The sequence below is a fragment of the Lepidochelys olivacea genome (assembly GCF_965140295.1).
Source record: "Lepidochelys olivacea isolate rLepOli2 genome assembly, chromosome: 4".
Lineage (NCBI taxonomy): Eukaryota > Metazoa > Chordata > Testudines > Cheloniidae > Lepidochelys > Lepidochelys olivacea.
Genome location: NC_140414.1, coordinates 55,433,215 through 55,457,076, shown reverse-complemented (window position 1 = coordinate 55,457,076; position 23,862 = coordinate 55,433,215).

Here is a 23,862-nt window from a genome sequence, read left to right as displayed (position 1 = left end):
TTTCTACCCTTCTGGTAAACCTTCACCCAGAGATAGGATCCCAGGCTACTCTCTCTCTCCCCCTGGGTATCATTCTTTTCCCTCTCTAAACCCTGGGAGTGACTGCCAGATTCCACACTGCAGCCCCTTTCTAGAGCAAATTTCCTGGCTTTATACCTTAGCCTGCTTCTCCCCCAGCTGGGAGTTTGCAGACATTAGTCATTCTCAGTCAAGCCAGACTCTCTACCAGGTGAGGCCTATAAAGTTAATGGGCTTTATCTGTGCCACCTTAACCCCTTCAGGAGGCAGCGTGGGATAATCACTCTACCAGGACCCCAGGATTTTGCTATTGCAAGGGACAGTCCTTTAACTTCAGGTTTTAGCCACATTCCAAAGACCTTAGTAATTTTAGGTTTCCCCTTCCATATGTGGACACTCCCAACTCCGCATACCTTTTTTTCAAATAGACTCCTTTGGAATGGGTGTAGTCACAGCCGTTATAGCAGGTTTGCAGTATGGAAAAATCAGACACTAGGGATAAATGATCAGGATATTTTTAAGAGTTACATTAGGAATTAAAGAACTTCATTGGGTGTTTGTTAATATTTAATTTCTTTCTATCCCCAACTTATTAATATTTTACCAAGCAGGTGTGGATCATATGAAAAAAAAGCATTATTCACTACTCAGAACAAGACAGGAACACAGCTGGGTTTTGAGATCTGCAAGATTCACAGAGGAACAAGAGATGGGAAGATATTTTGTGGAAGATAGTGGTGCCTTCCAGCTCCTGATGATCTTCATTAATATAGGTAGTAACAATCCAGTGAATTGTGGTTTTAGGTCCAACTCAAGCCTGACTGAAACAATTCCAGATATCATTTTTTTTCCCTTGAGTGAGAGTAGTATAGTTAGCACACTTCATCATGCTGCCTTAGCAAATATGAAGGGAATGTCATCAGCTATCAATGTAAACAGGTCCAAAAGAAAAACAGGGAAGCAAAAAAGTTCTTTGTTGATATCTTAAAATATTCTAGGATATCAATATCTGCTGGGGATGTTCTGTTCTGATGGAGTACATTTTTCAGACATCAGCTATGACATGTTGAATGTGGATATCCAATTCTGTCCTGGGTATGAGTGTATTTTGTTTGTGTTGATGCCAGGTGAGCAGCTGCTAGCAGCATCTGGTGACATGTTGTTTACTTTACAGGGGGAACTGTTGAGCCCAGTTTCCAAACTGAAATTAAAGGAGAAGAATCTCTAACTCAGAATTAATTTTGTAGCATTAGACAACTCATTGTCATTGGACAGAAATATTCATCAGTAGATACCTGCCAGGGGTTCTTCAGTGGCTTTTTTATGGGGATAGAGATTTATAGTCCAAGCCTAGTGTTTAGATATGGGTGGGTCAAATGATTTCAATCAACCTAGTAGCTGCTTCCTATGACCTAAGATCATAAAATGTTCAAAGGGTGGCTAACTGTCAAAATGATTGCTTATAGCCACCCATTATTTTAAAGGATGTATATTTTTGTTATTCACCACCCTTTGAGTGTTATTTTTTAAAGTTACAGCCTTTGTGCCAGGTTTTCCTTTGGAGTTCCCTTTGAGTAACATATCTGAGGAATAATGGGGGAAAATGGCAAATAATTTATTTGCTATTATTCAACCATCTGTTGAGTATGTTAAATAATTAAAACAATGTCTAGAGAATTTATTCAATGATTGGTGACAAAAATGGTCTTTTTTGCATATCTTATACAACCAATATATTAAAACCATCTGGTGACCCAGTATTAAGAATCCCTGATCTCTTTGAAAATCATCACTTGAAATGTGCTCACCATTGGCCTAACTTTTCTCCCACTGAAGTCAATGGTAAAACTTCTACTGTTAGGTTAATTCACAGCACTTTTGAAAACCCAAATCAAATGTATCTTCATTATTATAACTGAGTTGTTTACCTTGGTTAAGGGTACCGTGGGGAGAGGAAAATACAGTATACCAGTTAATTATGTTTGACCATTTCCATCTTCAGGGTAAATCAACAGTCAATGGATGATCTGAAGGTAATATGGTCAAGCACACTGAAAGCTTTGTAGTTTTTCTCTTAGAAATGGTTGTCTGACAAGAAAATTTTGAAAACATATTTAGCTAGGATTAGATTTTAATAGAAAAGTTCACTCCTTGCAGTAAATATTCATGAAATATGATCATTTCCTACATTTCTAGTTATAGTAATAGTTTATTGAAAATAAATCATATAAATTATGGGATCAAATCTGTAAAGCTCCAAAAGTACTAAGGACTCATTTTATGCAAAAAGTGTAAACTGCCTGCCAAGGTTCCTTCCCCACTCTGAACTTCAGGGTACAGATGTGGGGACTTGCATGAAAGACCCCCTAAGCTTATTCTTACCAGCTTAGGTTAAAAACTTCCCCAAGGTACAAACTTTGCCTTGTTCTTGAACCGTATGATGCCACCACCAAGTGTTTTAACTAAGAACAGGAAAAGAGCCCACTTGGAGATGTCTTCCCCCAAAATATCCCCCCAAGCCCTATACCCCCTTTCCTGGGGAAGGCTTGATAATAATCCTCACCAATTGGTACAGGTGAACATAGACCCAAACCCTTGGATCTTAAGAACAAGAAAAAGCAATCAGGTTCTTAAAAGAAGAATTTTAATTAAAGAAAAGGTAAAATAATCACCTCTGTAAAATCAGGATGGTAAATACCTTACAGGATAATCAGATTCAAAACACAGAGAATCCCTCTAGGCAAAACCTTAAGTTACAAAAAGACACGAAAACAGGAATATACATTCCTTTCAGCACAGCTTATTTTACCAGTCATTAAACAAAAGGAAATCTAACGCATTTCTATCTAAATTACTTACAAACTTAACAGGAGTTGTACGTCTGCATTCCTGATCTGTTCCCAGCAAGAGCGTCACACAGACAGACCAATCTTTGTTCCCCCTCCCCCCGCTCCAGATTTGAAAGCATCTTGTCCTGTCATTGGTCATTTTGGGTCAGGTGCCAGAGAGATTACCTTAGCTTCTTAATCCTTTACAGGTGAAAGGGTTTTGCCTCTGGCCAGGAGGGATTTTATAGCACTGTATACAAAAAGGTGGTTACCCCTCCCTTTATATTTATGACACTGACCGATTATTATTTTTGATCAAAGAAAATATGATCAGTGAGTGGAGTATAAAATCCCATTTTGACTAATTCATTGGTTAGCAGATACTATACTTATGTACATATTGCTGTCAAATGGCAGAGAGGAATGCAACTTAACATTAGGCATGCATGACATTCCCCACGGTACACTCTGGACCTTTGAACAGCACTGTCCCCTAAATTTTCTAGCCTGGGGTACATTTTACACTGCTTTACTGCAGAGCATCCACTACTGGCCTGCTCACACACAGCCTTTAGCACACAAATTCACTGCCAGTACATGAGCACTCTGACCAGTCATTCATGAATTACATATAGGGCAACATCTGCATATTCTTAGTCCTAGCCTTGTCTCCCCAGAAATGTGTGTCTTCTACTGTCTAGCACACTACTCAACAATGCAAGCTCATAGAAAGTCTGTCATTTCATCTAAAGGAAAATTATATATGCACCAACCTATTTTATCCCAAATGGAGCTTCCTACACACTTTAATCTAAACACACTCGTTAAGATAACACAAATTTTATTAACTACAGAAAGCTAGATTTTAAGTGATTACAAGTATTGATGCCTTAAAGTCAGGACTGGTTACAAATATCTCATCTCTGAAGAAGAGGTTTGAGCCTACCTTTCTAACTCTGGAACATGTTATAACAACATTATACAGTAGAAACTGTATACACAATATTGGTACACATTTTACCAGGACAATAATGTTCAGCAAATTATTCATTTTCAAATGATACCTCACAAAGGCATACTTTGTACAAAATTTATATAGTCTTGTAAAAGTGGTGACCATAAGAGTGTAGACCATCACATGATGTGACAATGACAAGTTCAGAATACAGTGATTACTTTTACTCAGAGACATTGAACCAATCTTTCAAAATGGCAGCAAGAGACAGTGAGTAACAAAAAAATTATAACTTCTCCATTAAAGTTCAGCAACATTTATTGATAGGCTATTGTGACAAAGCTCTGTCCTTGTCTCCATGGGTCCTGCGTTTCCTGGCAGATTTTGCTAGCTTCAGAGGCTCACTGTGACCTCCACTTAGCCCTTCTCTCTAGAGGCAAAGGTCACAGCCTACTGAGCCATTTTCATCATAAGCCAGCAAGGGAGGTGAGGCGAAGCAACCCTCTCTCACACAGTCTCTGTTGTCTCCCAGTCTCACTGATTAATTGGGGAGGGGAGGGTTGCTTCCTCAATATCTACTTCACCATTATCTCAGGGCCTCATTCCTTGTGACTGAAATGGTTTGTACTGCTCAGTTCCTCCAACAGCGCAGCTTCCTCCTACAGCTCCTGACATGCACACTCTACTGAATAACTTGGAGGCTTTTAACTAGTTTCAGCCAGCCCCTAATTGGCTTCAGGTGTCCCAATCAATCTAGCTATTTTCCCTGCCTTCTGGAAAGATCTTAATTGGCTGCAGGTGTCTTAATTGACCTGGAGCAGCTGCCATTTACTTATCGTGGTAACAGAGATTTGTTTAGCCTGGGGCTAATATATCTGTCTCCCACTACTTTTCTATAGCCATCTGGCCATGCCCCGTCACACTATTTAATACAAGTGTAACTTGTAATTAGATATGGGCTGGAGACAAAATAACTGGCTGTGAATACTGGAACTCGGCAAAAAATATTTTTCAGTTCAGCCAGTAAATCTAAAGACCAGGGAAAATATTTGGTACCAAAAACATTTGGAATGTGTCAGCAAATTGGAAAAGTCCATTTCAGGTTATCACACTCTGTGTGCACCCCACTTTTTAACCTTTAGCACAGTAGTTAAGACATTTATCTAGGATGTGGGAGACCCACATTTGATTCTCCACTCTGGAGCAGGAACTATGAACTCAAATTCCCCCCCACACCCAGATGAGCGTCCTAACCCAAAGGCTATAGGATATTCCAGGGTGGGTTGCTCACAAGCTATCCTGATGAAGCTGTTCTATTTCATATCAATGCTTAAATATTCACTGGATCAGCAAGAGACAGAGATACTTATTATTCTAGTGGTTAAGATGTTCAGTTGGGGTGGAGGGGAGAGATCTGGGTTTAAGTCCTTGTTACAATGAATGTTTAACTGTTTACACACAGTGGAACAGCTTTAACAGAAGAAATGAAGAGCACCCTACACCAGAATAGCCAATAAGCTGGGTGTCACAGCCATCACCTGATAGTGGGGAGATCGAGTTCAATTCCCTGCTCCAGAGTGGGAGTCAACTTTGACCATATCCCAGGCAAGTGGCCTAATCACTGGGTTAAATGTGATGATAAAAAAGGTTGGAAAGGGACATATACACACACTCACTTACTTACCCAGCCAAAACTATTGGGTCAATTTGCAACTAGTTTTGGGTAATTTTTTAGCAAATAAACTATTAGTTCAAAAGATTTCATCCAGCTCTGCTGAACACCAACAAATTACTCATCTTCCATGTGTCAGTTACTCACAAAAATGCGATGTTTTATTCTCAAATTCATTACCAAAATTATGAGACCAATTTATGTCCTATCAACAGCTACAGAATGAAGAGCATACAATACTGCTTTTGGGTTTTTTGTAAAGGATGTACAATGAGAAAAGAAAAATATTTAAGGATTCATCTTTAAGGGCTTGTCCACACAGGGAAATAGTCCAGATTAGATATTGTGGAATAAATACTCCTCACTACATCCCCATGTGGATGCTCCTATTACACACTAAGAACTACTTTGCAAGATGTAGCTTAAACCACTGTGGAAGTGGATTAAGCTAAAACACTAAAAACCCACTCTTATAAGAGCGTGGAATTGCTATTGAGCTTTAAATTCACATTCTAGCTTATTCTGCAACAACTTCCCCATGTAGACAATGCTAAGGAAAACCAACTGGCATCTGGCATGTATTGAATACCTATGTAGTTTTGGCTGAAATACCATAGAGCTCTGCTTTGCTTGGTAAGTGCTTTACTTGCCAACAAGCTAGCAGCAGACAGATGTTTTTAAGTCACTGGGGAGGGAAATCCTCAAGAGTTGTCAGACATTAAGGTTGAAAGAGTAGTCACTTATCTCTTCCTTTCTCTCCACCTGCTACATAGCTCAGCCTACATAATGAAAGTCATGTAGTCAGAATTTCCCATTTCATTTTTAACAGATTGGGTTGGAAAATACTAATACTGCTTGTGACACTCCGACTGACTGAAGAACTCTGCTTAGTAGCATTTTACACCAATACATCTTCAAAAAGGTACCACCAGAGAAATTTCAGTTTCTCTTAAATTAGGTTCAGAATCCTTGCCTGGGGCTTAGAGAGAGCAACAAAATGAAGGATGTTATAATTATTCCAATAGTATACCTATCTGTAAAATGGATTTAATACCAATCTTCCCAGGGATTCAAGAGATGCTTCATAAATGTTTGTCATTGGCTTTCAGACACTTGGATAGATGTCATGATGTATGTGTAAAATGTGTATTAGCAACACAATGTATGATTACAAAACACAAGAGAAAAAGGAATACAGTTTATTTGTATTTTCATCATTCAAAAGGTGAATTTTAATTTTAACTTTAGCACTTGGAAATAATGGTTTTAGGACTACAATACATCTAACAAACATTGCCGTATTGCCCACATAATATATGACTGTTGAAATTTCAGCTGTTATATTTTGCAAAATGAGAAAAGCCTAACTGCTAAGAAAAACTATTGCTTCTGTATTTTATCCAAAAGGTAGTCAGTAATCCTCAGAGGTATCTTGACTCTAGATTATGCTTAATCAAAGAAGCCCCTCTGAGCCCTGTCATTGGAATGTCTATTAGAGAGTCTGACACAGTTGTAGACAAGGTGGATTATTTCAGTAGAAAATACTAGCCAAGAGCAGTAAATGTCCTAACATGAGATTAAAGTTAGGGGAGTTTTAATTAGCAAATTGTAGATGGTAAATGGGCCTATACAATAGGTTAGAAGAGTCACTTTCCCTAGTGGGAACTGAACAATGTTTCAGACCAGAGAGAACAATTTGAAACGAAGGTCCAACATTAGCGGCCATTGGGCTATTAAAATAACTTTTAAAATAATCTTTCCTGTGAGTATCTGGACAACTGCAAAGGGAGAAAATAATTCTAGATTCAAAATTGAGTAAAAAAGCTTAGGAATTATGTTGTTTCTGTAGGGCTTAGTCCAGCAAGTTTCTAGGTGAGGTGCCAAAGACTCTCAACTCCGATTAACTTCTTTGGGAATTGCGGGTACTCAAAATTGCAGGATTGACACATTCTAGTCTGTAAGCTTTTCTGAGTCCTTAAAGTTGAAAGTGGAGGGAGATATGCCAAGAGTTGAAACCCCATGTTTGAGCTAGATTCTAAACAATGCTGTGGTATGCACAGAATTTCTCCTAAGTGGTCCAGTGTCTTAGACACACTCTAATATTCTCCTTCCTCAAAAATAGCAATCAAAGTTTTAAAAAGGTAAACAATAATTGACTTGGGTTTTCTGCTATGTGTTTCACAAATTACTAGAAAAATGAGTCCCATGCAACAGACACTTCCCAACAGTATAGGGAAGAGGTTCACTATAGTTATTATGTGAGCCCATACACTTACCATTACTTGGTTTCTCAAGTCTGATTTTAATGACTACATCTCCACAAAGAGCAGAGAGAAGAGGTAAAAGATATAGGTTAAATAAGGATCTAACATAGATGGGGATAAAAAGAGAAAAAAAAGCAGAAAATGTGGAGAAAAGAAACTGCTGGAAAGTGTTTAAGCTGCCAACAACTGACCTTGTTGCAAACCACTGTAGAATTGACTAGCCTAAGGAATGGCTGGCAAAAAAAGGTTTCAGAGTAACAGCTGTGTTAGTCTGTATTCGCAAAAAGAAAAGGAGTAATGCGTCCGATGAAGTGAGCTGTAGCTCATGAAAACTTATACTCAGATAAATTGGTTAGTCTCTAAGGTGCCACAAGTACTCCTTTTCTTTTTGGGAAAAAAAGGTTAGTCATGAGCCAATAAGACTAGTTAGTTTCCTTTGTGTGAGGGTCCAATTTTGTCATCTGAGAATTGAGTTTTATCATCAAGTATATCTAATTTGTAATGTATTCAGCATGGCAGAGATTTTTCTTTTTCATTTCAGAAAGTTTTCTTATAGAAAAAAAACATTAGCATATGTAACAGCTTTCCTAGATCAAATAAGTGAGTACAATATGTTAGTGTCAACTAAATACTTGATGTGTTAACTTCATCCAAGCAAATGAAAACATATAACTATTTTTAACCGCCAACATTTAACATTTGAAAATATTTCCATACGATTACAGGCATTTCTTAATTTAAGTGTATCATACATTAAATGGCAAATATAATATTTGAATAGTGACCCCTCTGTAATACTTACATACTTGCAGACAAAGTAGATCATTTCAGTAGAAAGTCTAGCCAAAATACCATGTATCTACTGGCTGTTCACGCTGTTAAATCATTCCTGAAGGCGTTGCCCTATGAACAGGAAAGTGGAAAGTAGCTTGCTGTACTTCCTGATGCAAAGTAGAGGCAAATAAAATATTTTACCATCCTCACTAGCTATTGAATGTTTTCCAGGTTACAAAATACCTTTACCTGTGAAAATTTGGAGACATAGGATTTTATACATTACAAATTCTCTCAGGAACATCCCTGAGTACAGGATGGTGTTAGCTGCATAAGTACAGAGGCAGCAGAAAGCACTATATTCAGCTTTCTTCAGTGCTTCAATGCTGTGTCTGTTGTGTAGAGCTGCATTGTCTCATTTCCACCCTGCAACTATAGAGCTCTGGACACTATGGAAGTGTATGGAGGGAGCAATCTGCATTATCCCATAAGCAGAGGGTCTTCAAGGCGGGAGAAAGCTACCTGCATGCTCCTTTCTCTCCATACACCCTTGCAAGGATGAGTTACAATGTGGCCCTAAAAAGGAAAATAATCAAAGAAATAGCTTTCTATAGACGTTGCTATACCACAACACCACTGAGACTGGACAATGTCAGATACCTGAGAGGAAGTGTCAGTCATGAGAACATTATAGACCAGCTCAACTCACCTTTTAAAAATCACAGTCTCCAGATTATACCTCTTGGTTAAGTGCGTAATGTTAGCAAACTGTACAGCGATTACAGCTGCTGAGCATAAATTAATTTTCTTTTTATCTCGGTAGGTAAAGAACAGTTTGTTGTTCTGAAATTTAAATGCTCTCCTCTGCTGACAAATAAAGATGCATTTTGACAGTGAAAATGACTGAACACTAGTGATAGCTCAGAGTTATTACTGGAGGATTTAATTTGTTCTGTTCATAAATGTTTAATAGTTTACTTTAATTGCATTATTTTGGATTCACCTAGAGACAGTTTCAAAAATTCATATTTCTGAGCTAAAAAGTTAAACTGTTTGACTTTATCCTACATCATTCAGAGGGGTAACTGCGTTAGTCTGTATCAGCAAAAACGACGAGGAGTCCTTGTGGCACCTTAGAGACTAACAAATTTATTTGGGCATAAGCTTTCGTGGGCTATAACTGGTAAGCTTATGCCCAAATAAATTTGTTAGTCTCTAAGGTGCCACAAGGACACCTCATTGTTTTTATCCTACAGCAGTGATTCTCAAACTTTGGGTTCCTGACCCCATTTTAATGGGGTTGCCAGGGCTGGCATTAGACTTGCTGAGGCCCAGGGCTGAAGCCTGAGCCCCACCACCCAAGGGACTGGGCAGTGGGGCTCGGGCTTTGGCTTCAGCCCTGGGCAGTGGACTCAGGTTACAGGGCCCCTGCCCAGTGCTGAAGTCCGTGGGCATCTGCTTTGGCCACCACCTAGGGCGGTGGGGCTCAGGCAGGCTCAGGCTTCGGTTCCTCACACTGGGTCATGTAGTAACTTTTGTTGTTAGGAAGGGATTGCAGTGCAATGAAGTTTGAGAACCACTGTCCCAGGGTATGAGTGGTCTTGATTTACACCTTTCATAATTAAGATAACTGTACTTTAAATATTTTTGATTTGTTGTTGACATATAGCTTGGCATTCTGCTATGTAAAAAATGTGCTGTAATACTCAGCTGTTTTATATTTCCTTGAAGGAAATTGACACATCCAAATTTCCAATTCAATTGCCCATTACAAAACAAAGTAAGAACTCCTTCTTCAATCACCTCAGTCTCCTCCTCTCCTACCTAATCTCCAGTTCATCCAAAATGCAGCTGCCATTATCATCATCATCCTCTGCAAATATCCTGACCATGTAGCACATTTCTGAAATACCTAAACTGGCTTTTTCTCTTCTTCTTACTTAAATTCAAGCTCCCACTTATCTACAAAATTTTTCATAATTTCTCTGCCTCTATTTACATCTCTCTCTGCCCTTCTCTCTTCCTGCACCACATCAATCTCTTCAGTTTGCCTACTCCTCTTCTGATTATTCCCCTTTGTTTCCCTCAACTACTCCCAAGTGTATATCTTCTTTCATACTGCCACTTATGTCTGGAGCAGCTTCTCAATGAATGTGTGCCAAGCTCCCTTTCTCCATCCAAATGCTCCCTTTTCTCAACCACCCTATCACTTTGGCCTGTCTCCCAAAAAAACAAGATGGTTTTGGAGCCCAGTGGTAGATCATTTCTTTTTTGGGAGAGAATTGAAGAAACAAAGTTAAGATACTGTGCTCTATATTTATTCACCTGGAGCCAAATTAATCTCTGGTGTAACTTCAGTGGCATTGCACCTGAATTTATATGTCTGAATACATACAAAACCAGATCAAACAACTCACAGGATTTTGGACAGAAGTAGTGCTAATATGGGGTGGATTTGACTCTGCTTTGGACCTGTTTTGTAAAGCAATATCAATTATGAAACTCACCTTAATTCCTTCAGTCACTTTCTTCACCGAAGGACTCATTGGTGCAGCCATGTAATAATAAGAAGACAAGCTGTAGGGCTTGTCTCAAGGTGCGTCTATCCCTGCTCAGAAAGAATTATATTCCTGTTAAATAGACCAATGGAAAATAAGCTTTTTCAACACTCCTTTTCATAGGTGCCAGAAATTCAGAAGTCTCTTTCTCATTACTTTTAACAAACAATACTTAAATAAGTCTGCAGCGCATTGCTGAAATGCTTGCCAGATTTATTGCACAGCGCAAGTAGCTTTATCTTTCTAAATATATTTGGAATTAATGTTTTAGAAAATATTTTTCCATTTATGAATATGTTAATATTGACTAAAAGAATGAAACCGTTATTAATTACTTAAGTAAAACTTGGATTAGAGATCCATCAATAGGTGTTTGATAACAAATTCCACCCCCCGCATGCTTTTCCACAAATAGTTTTAAGAGTTTCTGTGTTTGGGCATACATTTATTCTCCAGATGAAGTCATAGGCCGTGATTCCCTTTAGCCCTATAGCTTGTCTTATTATTATAAAGCAATACAACATGGAAGTAAAATGCTACCACTTTGCTCTGGGTGCATATAATTACAGAAGATGCAGGGCCATGAGACTTGGTCCTAATCTATCATTGATCATCCCTGCAGCCAATGGAAGTAAAGAAGTTTCAAGGCCATTAAGAAACTTGTCCATTTGACAGAGTCTTAAACCACAAAATTCAGATACAGATTTTGAAACAAACCCTCAAAAACAAAAGTTTAGGGGTATTTGAATTCAAGATTAAGTTGAGATTCTCTGTGTGTGTGCACGCACCACAATAGCAAGTGGTGGCATTTTATAATAATAAAAAAGTACTATTTTATATACATATATATATACACACACACGAGGAAGTAACAGATGACTGCCCTTGTGCCACTCCCCATAAATGGTTTTGCTTCCAAAGTATCTTTGGATAATTATTCATGCAGAGATTCTTCACATTGCTGAGCATTTTATTTGCATTAAAGCATGCCACCAGATTGGACAAGAGAGGTCATATTTTACCTCTAATACAAAGACAAGCAGTCAAACAATTAAATATCTTTCCCTTACACAATATTGGATTAATTTTAAAACAGGTGAAAAGAAAGGTCTTCTCTAGCTTTACTTCTGGGCCTAGCATCAACACTTCTTTTACCATTGCTAAAACTACCATGAGTAAGCACAAACACCACCATCAGTAACCCATTAGAAAGTTGGCTGATCTTCAAATAGCACATTTCCCACAAACATACACAAAACCATCTGGAATGTCTGGTTAATTCCAGTTTGCATGATTGCCCAGGACCTCATCTGTGATTTAACTGCAGACAACAGAAGTAATTCAGCAATAATCCAGGGATTATTCTCTCACACATTCAAGTCTATCTCAATTGTTTTAAATGACCGGTTTTCTTAACACTGAAATTGAGTGATGTCTGTCTTAAGAGTGCTACAAGCGTGTTGCACCCAATGAAAAATTGTGTAACTCTTACTAAAATTCACAGGAGTGAAGACCTCCACTCCAACAGCTCATTCATTACTCAAATCAGAGTTTCACTGCTATACTATTTAAATGTATTTTTCATCAGAAAACAGTGCACAATGATATGTAGGAGAATAGTGTTCTAATCCTGTCAAGGAACTCATGATGGAAAACTTTCTTCAGATCTAGATGAACTGGATTGATTAAATCAAGAACCACTCTGAACCCATGACCATCACATGTATTTTGAATGATGATATCCATAAAATACAGATTTTAATATATTTAATAATGTTATGCACAGATGTTCAGTCCTAAACTACTACACACAAATAAGTGGCAAGCAGAAGCTGTTCTCCATGCTTTATGCCAGATGTGTTTTCAGCTTCAAAAAACAATTAGAATTCTATCAAATTCCTGGTGAATTTGCAAATGAGGTACCTGTGGCATACCAGGATACAATCCAGAATACAGGGGTACATTTTGTCACAGTGTAATTTTATTAACTTCCAAGGAGTAACTCCATGGAGTAACTCTTGAGTTACCCAAGTGTAACTGTCACATAAGTGTGACTTGCATTCCCTGCACCGGAAGTGACAAAATAATCATTTGTTAGACTCTGTGGGAAGTGTCCTGACCTATAGTGTTTGGTCAGTAAGACTGCTGAAGGCATACCGAGAGACACTTTGCTTGAATCTGGTATAGCTTATTAAGTTAGGAACTGATAAAGGTCTTATTTTATTTTTCTTGTAACCATTACTGACTTTTGCCTCATTAATTGTAGTCACTTAAAAGCTCTTTGTAGTTAAACTTGTTTTATCTGATCCAGTGTGTTTAAATTGAAATGTCTGGGTAACTCCATTTGGGATGACAAGTTGGGTGCATATTATTCTCTTAAAGGGATAATGGATTTAATATATTTTCTACTGCCTAGGAGAGGGCAGGGCAGTACACAGCATACATTTCTGGGGGGAAATCTAAGACTGTGGGTGTGTTTGGGGTCACACTGCAGTATAACCGAAGTTGGTGAGAGCCAGGGTGTAACTGGCAAGCTGCACCTACACAGACACTCAAGGTATGGCTTTCATGTTTGAAGGTTGTTTGTGAGCAGCCCAGGTGTGTGCTCTAATTCTACCAAATGATGAAGGCTGGTGAAACACCAGAAGCCACTCTTTACTGCTCTGTGGAGCAGAAACATAAGAATCGTTGACTACAGAATCTGGAGCACAAACCAGAAAGAAAAGTGACTAACTCAATTTCTCGCTAGAGTTTTCAAATGTAGCTTCCCAGTGATTGATCTCAGGTCTTCCTGTCATTTCCTTGCTTCTTGCTTTCATCAGAATATACTGAGAAAAGGCATGGGAAGTATTTCCCTTAGGAATTGTGAAAGAACCTTTTATTCAATGTGAGAAGTGTACCACATCATTCAATCAATATTTTGCAAAGATATATATAATTGACACTTTTCTTGGTGTACTCAAAGGTTTCACGTCAGTAAAAGGTAACTGAATAATCCTATTTTGCATACTCTATATTCCAGAGTAGAGAATTTTTCTTTCCAGGTGAAGCTTAATATGAAGCTTAATATTAAACAGTAGAATTACATTGGCAGAATAGTTTGGTATGATTTTTTTTTAATTAATGAAAAATGAATTTCAGCAAAGTGTAATCATGATAATACAATGCCTGATTTAGACTCCTATTATTGAAAGTAATAGTTTCAGTATATTATTGTGACATTTCATATTTGTAGAGTAGAACTGAGACTGTCTGTCCAACACATCAGTTGACAACACATCACATAAATATCACACATCAACCTGAGGTTTACTGAGTCAGTAGTATGAGACCTTACTACAATTATCTATTAAATAATTGCTTCAAAGTTGAAAGAGACAGTAAATTTTTGGTGAGACTCATCAGGATTGCAAATTAGTAAAGTGTAATAACAATTTTCTACATTATAACCTACAACAAACTCTTAGACCAAGAGGTCACTTTGAAACTGTTGATATGTCTAACATTCTGAGCAACAAATTAACTGTTGAACATTAAACTTTTGGAATTCAACCTTGATTTTATCGCTTCTAGAGCATTGAAAAAAGTGAAGTTGCCAAGTGCCAAAAGACTCCCTTTGTACGGCTGGGAAGGTATAGTAGTTGTGGAGGGAGAGTAGAAAGAACCCAGGAGCTTAGGGTATGTTCCCTCCCAAACAACCCTCCTGTAAAAGAGATAGTAGCTCCATTCCACTTCCTCTCTCCTCAGTCTTCCCCATCTGAAATCTACTCTTAACTCCTTGGTAGCTCCCCTCCTTTCTTTGCCAATTTCTCTGGGCTGCTCAGAGGGGAAAGGACATAAGCAGAGTAGCAGAGGTCCCAGAGCTGCAGGCTGACATGCTTTGTTTCAAGGAAAACCTTGAAACACATTTCTATTAAATGAGGCAAGACAGGGAAACTGAACAGAAATAGTGAAGAACCTATGTACAATGTGGCAAATTTGAGAGTTCTAATCAAGACATCCTGAATCAGTTCATTACTTTAAAATCTTCAATATTACATTACATTACTGAACATTAAATAATAAGCTAAGGATTTCTGCAACATCTGGAAAAAAGTGAATATTTGTCATAATTAACCAAATAATTGTCTTGTTATTGCTTCTGTACAGTAGATCTCAGATATCTGTGAAAATTATCAGTTCCACTATATTTTCAAAAGCATTACTAAAAGATATTTAACACTATATTGAAACTATAACCTCTAACAATAACAGGATACCAAAGCAGAGACATTGTATACAGTGAGTTCATCTTCGTGTCATTTATTCATTGTAGGTCAACTACAATATATAGGCATGAACAATCATATCAAAATAGTCTGTGTTTATAATTTTACTCTGAGTATTGAAGGTCATCTGTGAAATCAAAGGTCTCTGCATGACAATTGTTTCCAACTGATTACAAAACTGAAGAGTTTAACACAAGGCAAATGAAAAAAAATTCTCATTTATTCACAACTTTAATACATTCCTACTACCAGTGGTGTATTTAAAAGCTTATTAAATGGTGTTTTGTTGTTTGCTCATGTGCAAATTTTAGTTTTTCTAGCAGCTGTTTAAACATCACTCTATATCATGAAGGCCCTTGTTTGAACTTATGGGACTGGACAAGGATCATATCCCTTTGCAAAACTGCACAAGTATCTCTGACAAAAGTAGTCCGAATACCCCACAAACCAAAGCAACTAATTGTTCTTCCTCCATTTGTGGAACAAGATGCTGAGAACAGAGCAAAGAGGGAACTTGGAGCAAATTGCGCCATCCATTTACATTGCATTGCTAAGTTGTGCATGGAAAATTAGATGGTCACATCATATGCAAGGACAACATACATTTTTAAGAATCTTGCTTATTGAAAACAAATTGCAAAAGCTGTATCCCTCATTTCACTGAAAATTGTAGAAATTCCTTCATTTTATTTTATTTACCATCTGTGGGAGAACAGAGGAGATTGCTGCCATAATCAAAGGTGAAGTTAATAGGGGTGTGAGATTTGGCTGCAGCAGTGGAGAGAAATGCATGGATATTGGAGATGTTGAGGAGAAAGAAGAAATTGGGTTTAGAAATAGCTTGGATGCATGGGGAAAGGGAGAGGAAGAAGCCAAAAATAACCTCCAGATTGTAGGTGTGAATGATGGGGAGGTGGATATGCTTATTGACAGTGATAAAAAATAAGGTAAGAGGAGAATGTTTAGGAGGAAAGATGAGGAGTTCAGTTTTGGCCATGTTCATGACAAACAAGAAAAGAAGCTGAGATCTGGGATTGGGTGGAAGGATAGTTTAGTAATGAAGAGATGGATTTAAAAGTCAGCAGCTGAGAGTACAGCAGGCTCTCCTTAGATTTATAATAGGGGATACCCATGGTAATTGTTGGCAAATATTGATTTTTTCATGCCTTCTACTTAATAAAATCCAGCCCATAAAATCTAGTGACATTACATGTTGAATTTCATATAAAATAATCAGTCTTCTACATATTCTCAGCCAGTGGATCAATAATACAGAGTTATGGTATTATTATTATCATGTGATACCCTCATCTATAAAGGAAGTTATATGTTCATACCCTCAGAGTTTATGGCTGTGTGTAGATTACTTTCAAATATGCACATAAAAATTCCAAAACATTTGTCACCTTTCAGAGTATACAGACCAAAAGGGGCACATAAAGTTTACAGCTATTAACTCAACTACTGCGCTTATCTATGCACTGTAGATAGCCATAGTGATCTATGTAGACCATAGAACATTTGGCTAACTGCAGGGATATTTGTCTTCCTTTCATAATTTCACTATATACATTATCACTGATTTGGGAGTAGAAGTTGGAAATGAATACTGTATTGCTTATAAGGCTATCACTTTCTTTGTTGCCTAACTCTCAGAACAGATTCATTTTTTAATCATGTGACCAATATAAATCTGAATAAAAAATAATGCCAGCACTCGAAGCTACGTACCCTCTCCAGAACGAGAAGCGTTATTTTGGCTTCCACCAGGGTAAGGCCTTGGGATAGATAGTACATAAGTACAATGTGTATGGTATATGCTTTTAAAATTCTGTCATGTGCTGATGGTTGCTGTCTCTGCTGTGGTTAATCAGAAGTAAAAATAGTAATTATCACTAGAATTGCTATTTACATGTTTTCATTTTTAATGAAATTCCATTTATTCAATACAATTAAAAATTGGAAATATATGCCTTTGATGACCCATTGTATCAAAGGTTTCACTCACATTGGTTTGTAAATGGATTTTTTTGAAAGAATATCTAACTATGGGAGTTGCAAATAACTCAGGAAATGCTGCATTGAATTTATATATTATTGTGTTTTCTTGGCCTTCTCCTTCTTGGAAAGAATTTTGGGAGTGCTTAAAGTTAAGTCCGTGTTTAGTTCTCTCTCCTTTTGGGAGGAAAAGTTTATCAAAAGCCTTGTCTAATTTTTGAACAAGGGTATGCTAATTTCTTCTATTGCTGCATTGATAACATGTACTAAAAAATCACCAACCGCTGTTTAAAATTGTTTTGCCTTAAGTCTCCTTTTTACCTACTGTCTTTTATCATTTGTTTGTGTCCTAAAGTCCTGAGGGTTAGTGTTAGTTCAAAGAGCTCATCTAAAAACTATGCTTTCCCACAGTCGTAGGAATGTTAACAGTACATTAAGTCTGTAAACTTAAGTCCCTGAAGTGTTAGAATAATTTTTCCAACTCTGCTCTCTCCTTAAATACCCTAATATTTCAGTTTGCCCTTTTGATTATCTCCATCCAGTTGTACTGATATATTGTTCTAACTCTTATCTCTCAAGTCAGTCTCGCATTCTGTTTTACATAGATTCTGCTTGGCTGAAATAGAGATTAGAGTGGGAGATATACATTAGGTGTGATGATTCATAGATTTTTAAATCTAGAAGGGACAATTATGACTTAGTCTGACCTCCTGCATAACACAGGCCAAAGAACATCATCAAGAAAACTCTGCATCAATCTCATAACTTCTGTTTGCGCTATGTTTTAGAAAGTAATGCAATCTGGATTGAAAGACTTCAAGTGATGACGAATACATCATGTCCCTAGATAAATTGTTCCAGTGGTTAAATTACTCTTCTGTTAAAAATGTGTGAATTATTGCTAGTCTGAATTTGTTTAGCTTCAGTTTCCAATTCTGGATCTTGTTAGGCTTTTTTCTCCTAGATTAAAGAGCCATCAACTATCAGAAATCTCTTCCCCAACTTACATATAGGTATTGGTAAACCCAGAACTCTTAACTTTCTCTATGATAAATTAAATAGATTGAACCTCTTCAGTCTCTCACTATAAGGCATGTTCTCCAGACCTAAAATACTTCTTGTATCTCTCATGAATCCTTCCCAATTTTTCAAAATCCTTTTTGGAAAATGAATGGAAGAGAACACAGTACTCCAGTAAGGCTCTCAGAGATAATATACCACCTCCCTACTCCTACTTCATATTCCCCGCTTATATACATCCAAGGATTGCATTCACCCATTTAGCAATAGTATCACACTGCAAACTTATGTTCAGTAGAGTTTCTACCATGACCCCCAATTCCTTTTAAGGAGGAGAGGTTACTCACCTTAGGTAGTACCTGGAGTATGAGATGTGTTTCGCCGTGTGTGCTTCACTTTAGGAGCTCACTTCCCTCTGTGTCTTTGATTGGGGATTTTTGGTAGCAGTGCCTGCTCAGCCCACACATGCTCCTTATGCATCCTTGTGCCCCGTAACAAGCCTATATAGGGCTATATGATGCACTTGTTTATGATTAGGGGAAGAAAGTATAGGCAAGAATTTCTGATCATCCTTAATTCCAACAGTCTGATGTGGAACTGCTGTTCTTGTGACCATTTGCCTTTGACTGCATGCTACCCATCCTAATAAGGAAGCATCTGCTATGAATATGGCTGTTGCGGGGATTCTGGTTGAACATCATTCCTGCACAAACGTTGTATGGATTCATCCACCAGGTGAATGACTATACGACTAGGTACCTGCGTGTTGACTCTTTGGACACATAAACAGTCCTGAGAAACCCCTGGAGATGTTGAAGATGTAATTTGGCATTTGTGTCACGAAAACACAAGCTGTCAGGTGTCCCAGAAGTTGCTGGAATCATAGAATCATAGAATATCAGGGTTGGAAGGGACCTCAGGAGGTCATCTAGTCCAACCCCCTGCTCAAAGCAGGACCAATCCCCAATTAAATCATCCCAGCCAGGGCTTTGTCAAGCCTGACCTTAAAAACTTCTAAGGAAGGAGATTCTACCACCTCCCTAGGTAACGCAGTCTAGTGTTTCACCACCCTCCTAGTGAAAAAGTTTTTCCTAATATCCAACCTAAACCTCCCCCACTGCAACTTGAGATCATTACTCCTTGTCCTGTCCTCTTCTACCACTGAGAATAGTCTAGAACCATCCTCTCTGGAACCACCTCTCAGGTAGTTGAAAGCAGCTATCAAATCCCCCCTCATTCTTCTCTTCTGCAGACTAAACAATCCCAGTTCTCACAGCCTCTCCTCATAAGTCATGTGTTCCAGACCCCTAATCATTTTTGTTGCCCTTCGCTGGACTCTCTCCAATTTATCCACATCCTTCTTGTAGTGTGGGGCCCAAAACTGGACACATTACTCCAGATGAGGCCTAACCAATGCCGAATAGAGGGGGACGATCACGTCCCTCGATCTGCTCGCTATGCCTCTATTTATACATCCCAAAATGCCATTGGCCTTCTTGGCAATAAGGGCACACTGCTGACTCATATCCAGGTTCTCATCCACTGTCACCCCTAAGTCCTTTTCCACAGAACTGCTGCCTAGCCATTCGGTCCCTAGTCTGTAGCTGTGCATTGGGTTCTTCCGTCCTAAGTGCAGGACCCTGCACTTATCCTTATTGAACCTCATCAGATTTCTTTTGGCCCAATCCTCCAATTTGTCTAGGTCCCTCTGTATCCTATCCCTGCCCTCCAGCATATCAACCACTCCTCCTAGTTTAGTATCATCCGCAAATTTGCTGAGAGTGCAATCCATACCATCCTCCAGATCATTTATGAAGATATTGAACAAAACTGGCCGCAGGACCGACCCCTGGGGCACTCCACTTGACACCGGCTGCCAACTAGACATGGAGCCATTGATCACTACCCGTTGAGCCCGACAATCTAGCCAAATTTCTACCCACCTTATAGTGCATTCATCCAGCCCATACTTCTTTAACTTGCTGACAAGAATACTGTGGGACACTGTGTCAAAAGCTTTGCTAAAGTCAAGAAACAATACATCCACTGCTTTCCCTTCATCCACAGAACCAGTAATCTCATCATAGAAGGGGATTAGATTAGTCAGGCATGACCTTCCCTTGGTGAATCCATGCTGACTGTTCCTGATCACTTTCCTCTCATCTAAGTGCTTCAGAATTGATTCCTTGAGGACCTGCTCCATGATTTTTCCAGGGACTGAGGTGAGGCTGACTGGCCTGTAGTTCCCAGGATCCTCCTTCTTCCCTTTTTTAAAGATTGGCACTACATTAGTCTTTTTCCAGTCATCTGGGACCTCCCCCGTTTGCCACGAGTTTTCAAAGATAATGGCCAACGGCTCTGCAGTCACAGCCGCCAATTCCTTTAGCACTCTCAGATGCAACTCGTCCGGCCCCATGGACTTGTGCACGTCCAGCTTTTCTATATAGTCCCTAGCCACCTCTTTCTCCACAGAGGGCTGGCCATCTACTCCCCATGCTGTGATGCCCAGCGCAGCAGTCTGGGAGCTGACCTTGTTAGTGAAGACAGAGGCAAAAAAAGCATTGAGTACATTAGCTTTTTCCATATTCTCTGTCACTAGGTTGCCTCCCTCATTCAGTAAGGGGCCCACACTTTCCTTGGCTTTCTTTTTGTTGCCAGCATATTTGAAGAAACCCTTCTTGTTACTCTTGACATCTCTTGCTAGCTGCAGCTCCAGGTGCGATTTGGCCCTCCTGATTTCATTCCTACATGCCCGAGCAATATTTTTATACTCTTCCCTGGTCATATGTCTAGGGAACTTGAGAGCTGAACTGCACTCTTTGTATAAAGATTCCTTAGAGCAAGGTACCTATATAGAGGGAGATAAACTCTCCCCATTATATGAGTGCTTCTGGATTTGAACGAAAAAAATTATGAAGTCAGAGGCGAGTTGGATTTCTCAAGATTTATCTGCAGGCCTAGAGTTTGGAATAGTGATGCTGTTGTCTGAACTGCCAAGCACATCTCCTGATATGACCAATCCTTTAGGAGATAGTCATTGAGGGAGGGAAATACTGTTATTCCTATATGGAAGAAGTAGGCAGCTATACTGCCATGATTTTTGAGAATATCCTTGGGGCAGATGGCAGTCTAAAGGGTAGGATCTGGTACTGGTAGGGATTGTAATTGAAAATGAATGGAAGAATTATTTTGTGGGAAAGATGAATCACTATGTGGAGGTAGGTATCTTTGAGGCAGAAGGTCACAAACCAGTCCCTTGATTCCAGCGAGACAATTATAGCTGCTTGGTGAAACAGCCTGAATTTCAGATATCAGACATGCTTGTTCAACTATTTCAGGTCTAGTCTTTCCCACAACCTCCGTTTTTCTCCAATATCAGAAAGTATCTTGAATAGAACCCCTTTCCTGTGTTGAAGTGGGACTGGTTCTGTGGCTCCCAGACTTAGACGCAATGAGATTTCCTGTGTAAGCAACTGATTGTGAGAAGGGGTGATGCTGGGGAACCAGGTGATAGCTCTTGCCAATCTGTAGGTACCAGTTGAGCATTGACAAATTCATAGCTGGAAACCAGACCAGCTCAACAATATGTTAATATTGTTCAAGATAGGTGTTGAACTTTACGAATGTGTTTAATGTTTAGACTATAACATGTTTGTAAGTTGATGCATGCATTAATCTTACTTGTAATTTCTATATCCCACACTATAAGATAATATGTAAGTTTTGCTTTATAATTGTAAAAATGCCTGCTCTGACCTTGTGAACTGAGGCAGGAAAGCTGGTTCTCCTGCCAATCCAGAAGAACTATCAAGACTAAGTGGGCCCTTGTAGAACATCACAACACAAAGGTCGGTGCAACGGACCTCTTACAATGAATAAGGTACTAGGTGAGAGAAAGCTCATCCATCAGCTTGGAGTCTGGAAGAGAGAAATAAAGATAGCAGACATGATAATTTTTGTCTCTTTGCGGTCTGAATGCTTAAAAGGCTGGAGCTAAGAAAACAAATAAAGACCCTAAAGTCAACCTGTGTTAGCCCTAAAAGAGCACTCAGTGCCAACTAGGGCTGTCACAGTTAACTCACATGATTAACGGAAAAAAAATGCAAGTAAAAAATATAATCATGATTAATCTCAGTTTTAATCACACTGTTAAACAATAGACTACCAATTGAAAAAAACCCTGCATTTTTTTCCTTCAAGGATGATAAGTGCTTCAAAAATTAGGTTTTAAAAGGAATTGTGGAAAGGTAACTAAGCCCCCAATCCTGCATTTACAAGTGTGCTTATCTTTACATGCAAGCAATCCTATTGATTTAAATGAGATGACTCACATCCATAAAGACAGAGATACTGGGTTACAGATGGTTGTAATAAGAGATAAATCCAATGTCTCTGTTCTGTCCCTAACCTGCTTATCCCCCCCCCACCCCCGCTCCAGTTTTTTTGTCCTATGACTGTGGAGGTGTTAATGGTCCACTCAGTATTGAACCCTCCCTTAGAACATGTGCTAACTACTTATGCTAAACATTCTGTTCAAGTGAGCTGTAGCTCAGGAAAGCTCATGCTCAAATAAACTGGTTAGTCTCTAAGGTGCCACAAGTGCTCCTTTTCTTTTTGCGAATACAGACTAACACGGCTGTTACTCTGAAACCTTACATTTAACTGTGAGGCTGGGAGTACCTTTCCCCATATTTGAAGAAAAGCTCTGCATGGCTCAAGAGCTTGTCTCTCTCACCAACACAAGTTGGTCCAATAAAAGGTTTACCCCACCCACCTTGTTTCTAATATCCTCAGATCAACGCAGCTACAACTACACTGCCTGAATAAAGCTAAACAGGCGTGCAAGCATTTGCAGGAATTAGGCCTAAAATATTGAGAACAGGAGTTTTGTCAAAGTGAAAATGGAACAGGAAGTGCAGGACTCAATCCACAGTTTGTCCTATAAAGAAAAAACAAATGAAAGGAAAATGTTTTACCTTCTCCATAGACCGTCCCTTCTTTGCTTTGCAACCTTATGTTAGAAAACTACTCTCTTTGTACAGTATTGTTAACTTCTCTTATCTACAATACTAAAAGAGGAGTGGACAGGTAGTGATGAGAGTGGGTGCAGAATTGACCATTCCCTCCCTCCCCAGACACACACACACTTTTCCATTGCAATGGGAAATGCAGCTGAGCTGTAAAAGAGAGGGAAGTAATCTGCTACTGATCTATAACAATTCCCCACTGAAGAAAAGGGATGGGAAGTGGAACAGAAAATGAATTGTGATTTGCAGAGTCACAATTCATTCTCTAGTCTGCTCTGGGGACAGTAAAGTGACATGCCGCCCCTTACTCAGAGTATTTTGTTAAATCACAGTCTAGTCATAATTTATAATGTCCCTATCAAGTATTATCCAAAGCCTCAGTGATAGATACTAATCACACTCCCCCCAACTCCCAAATAAATTATTTCCCTGCCATTTTCATGGTATGTCTGATATCTAAACATATTTGTCACAATTATT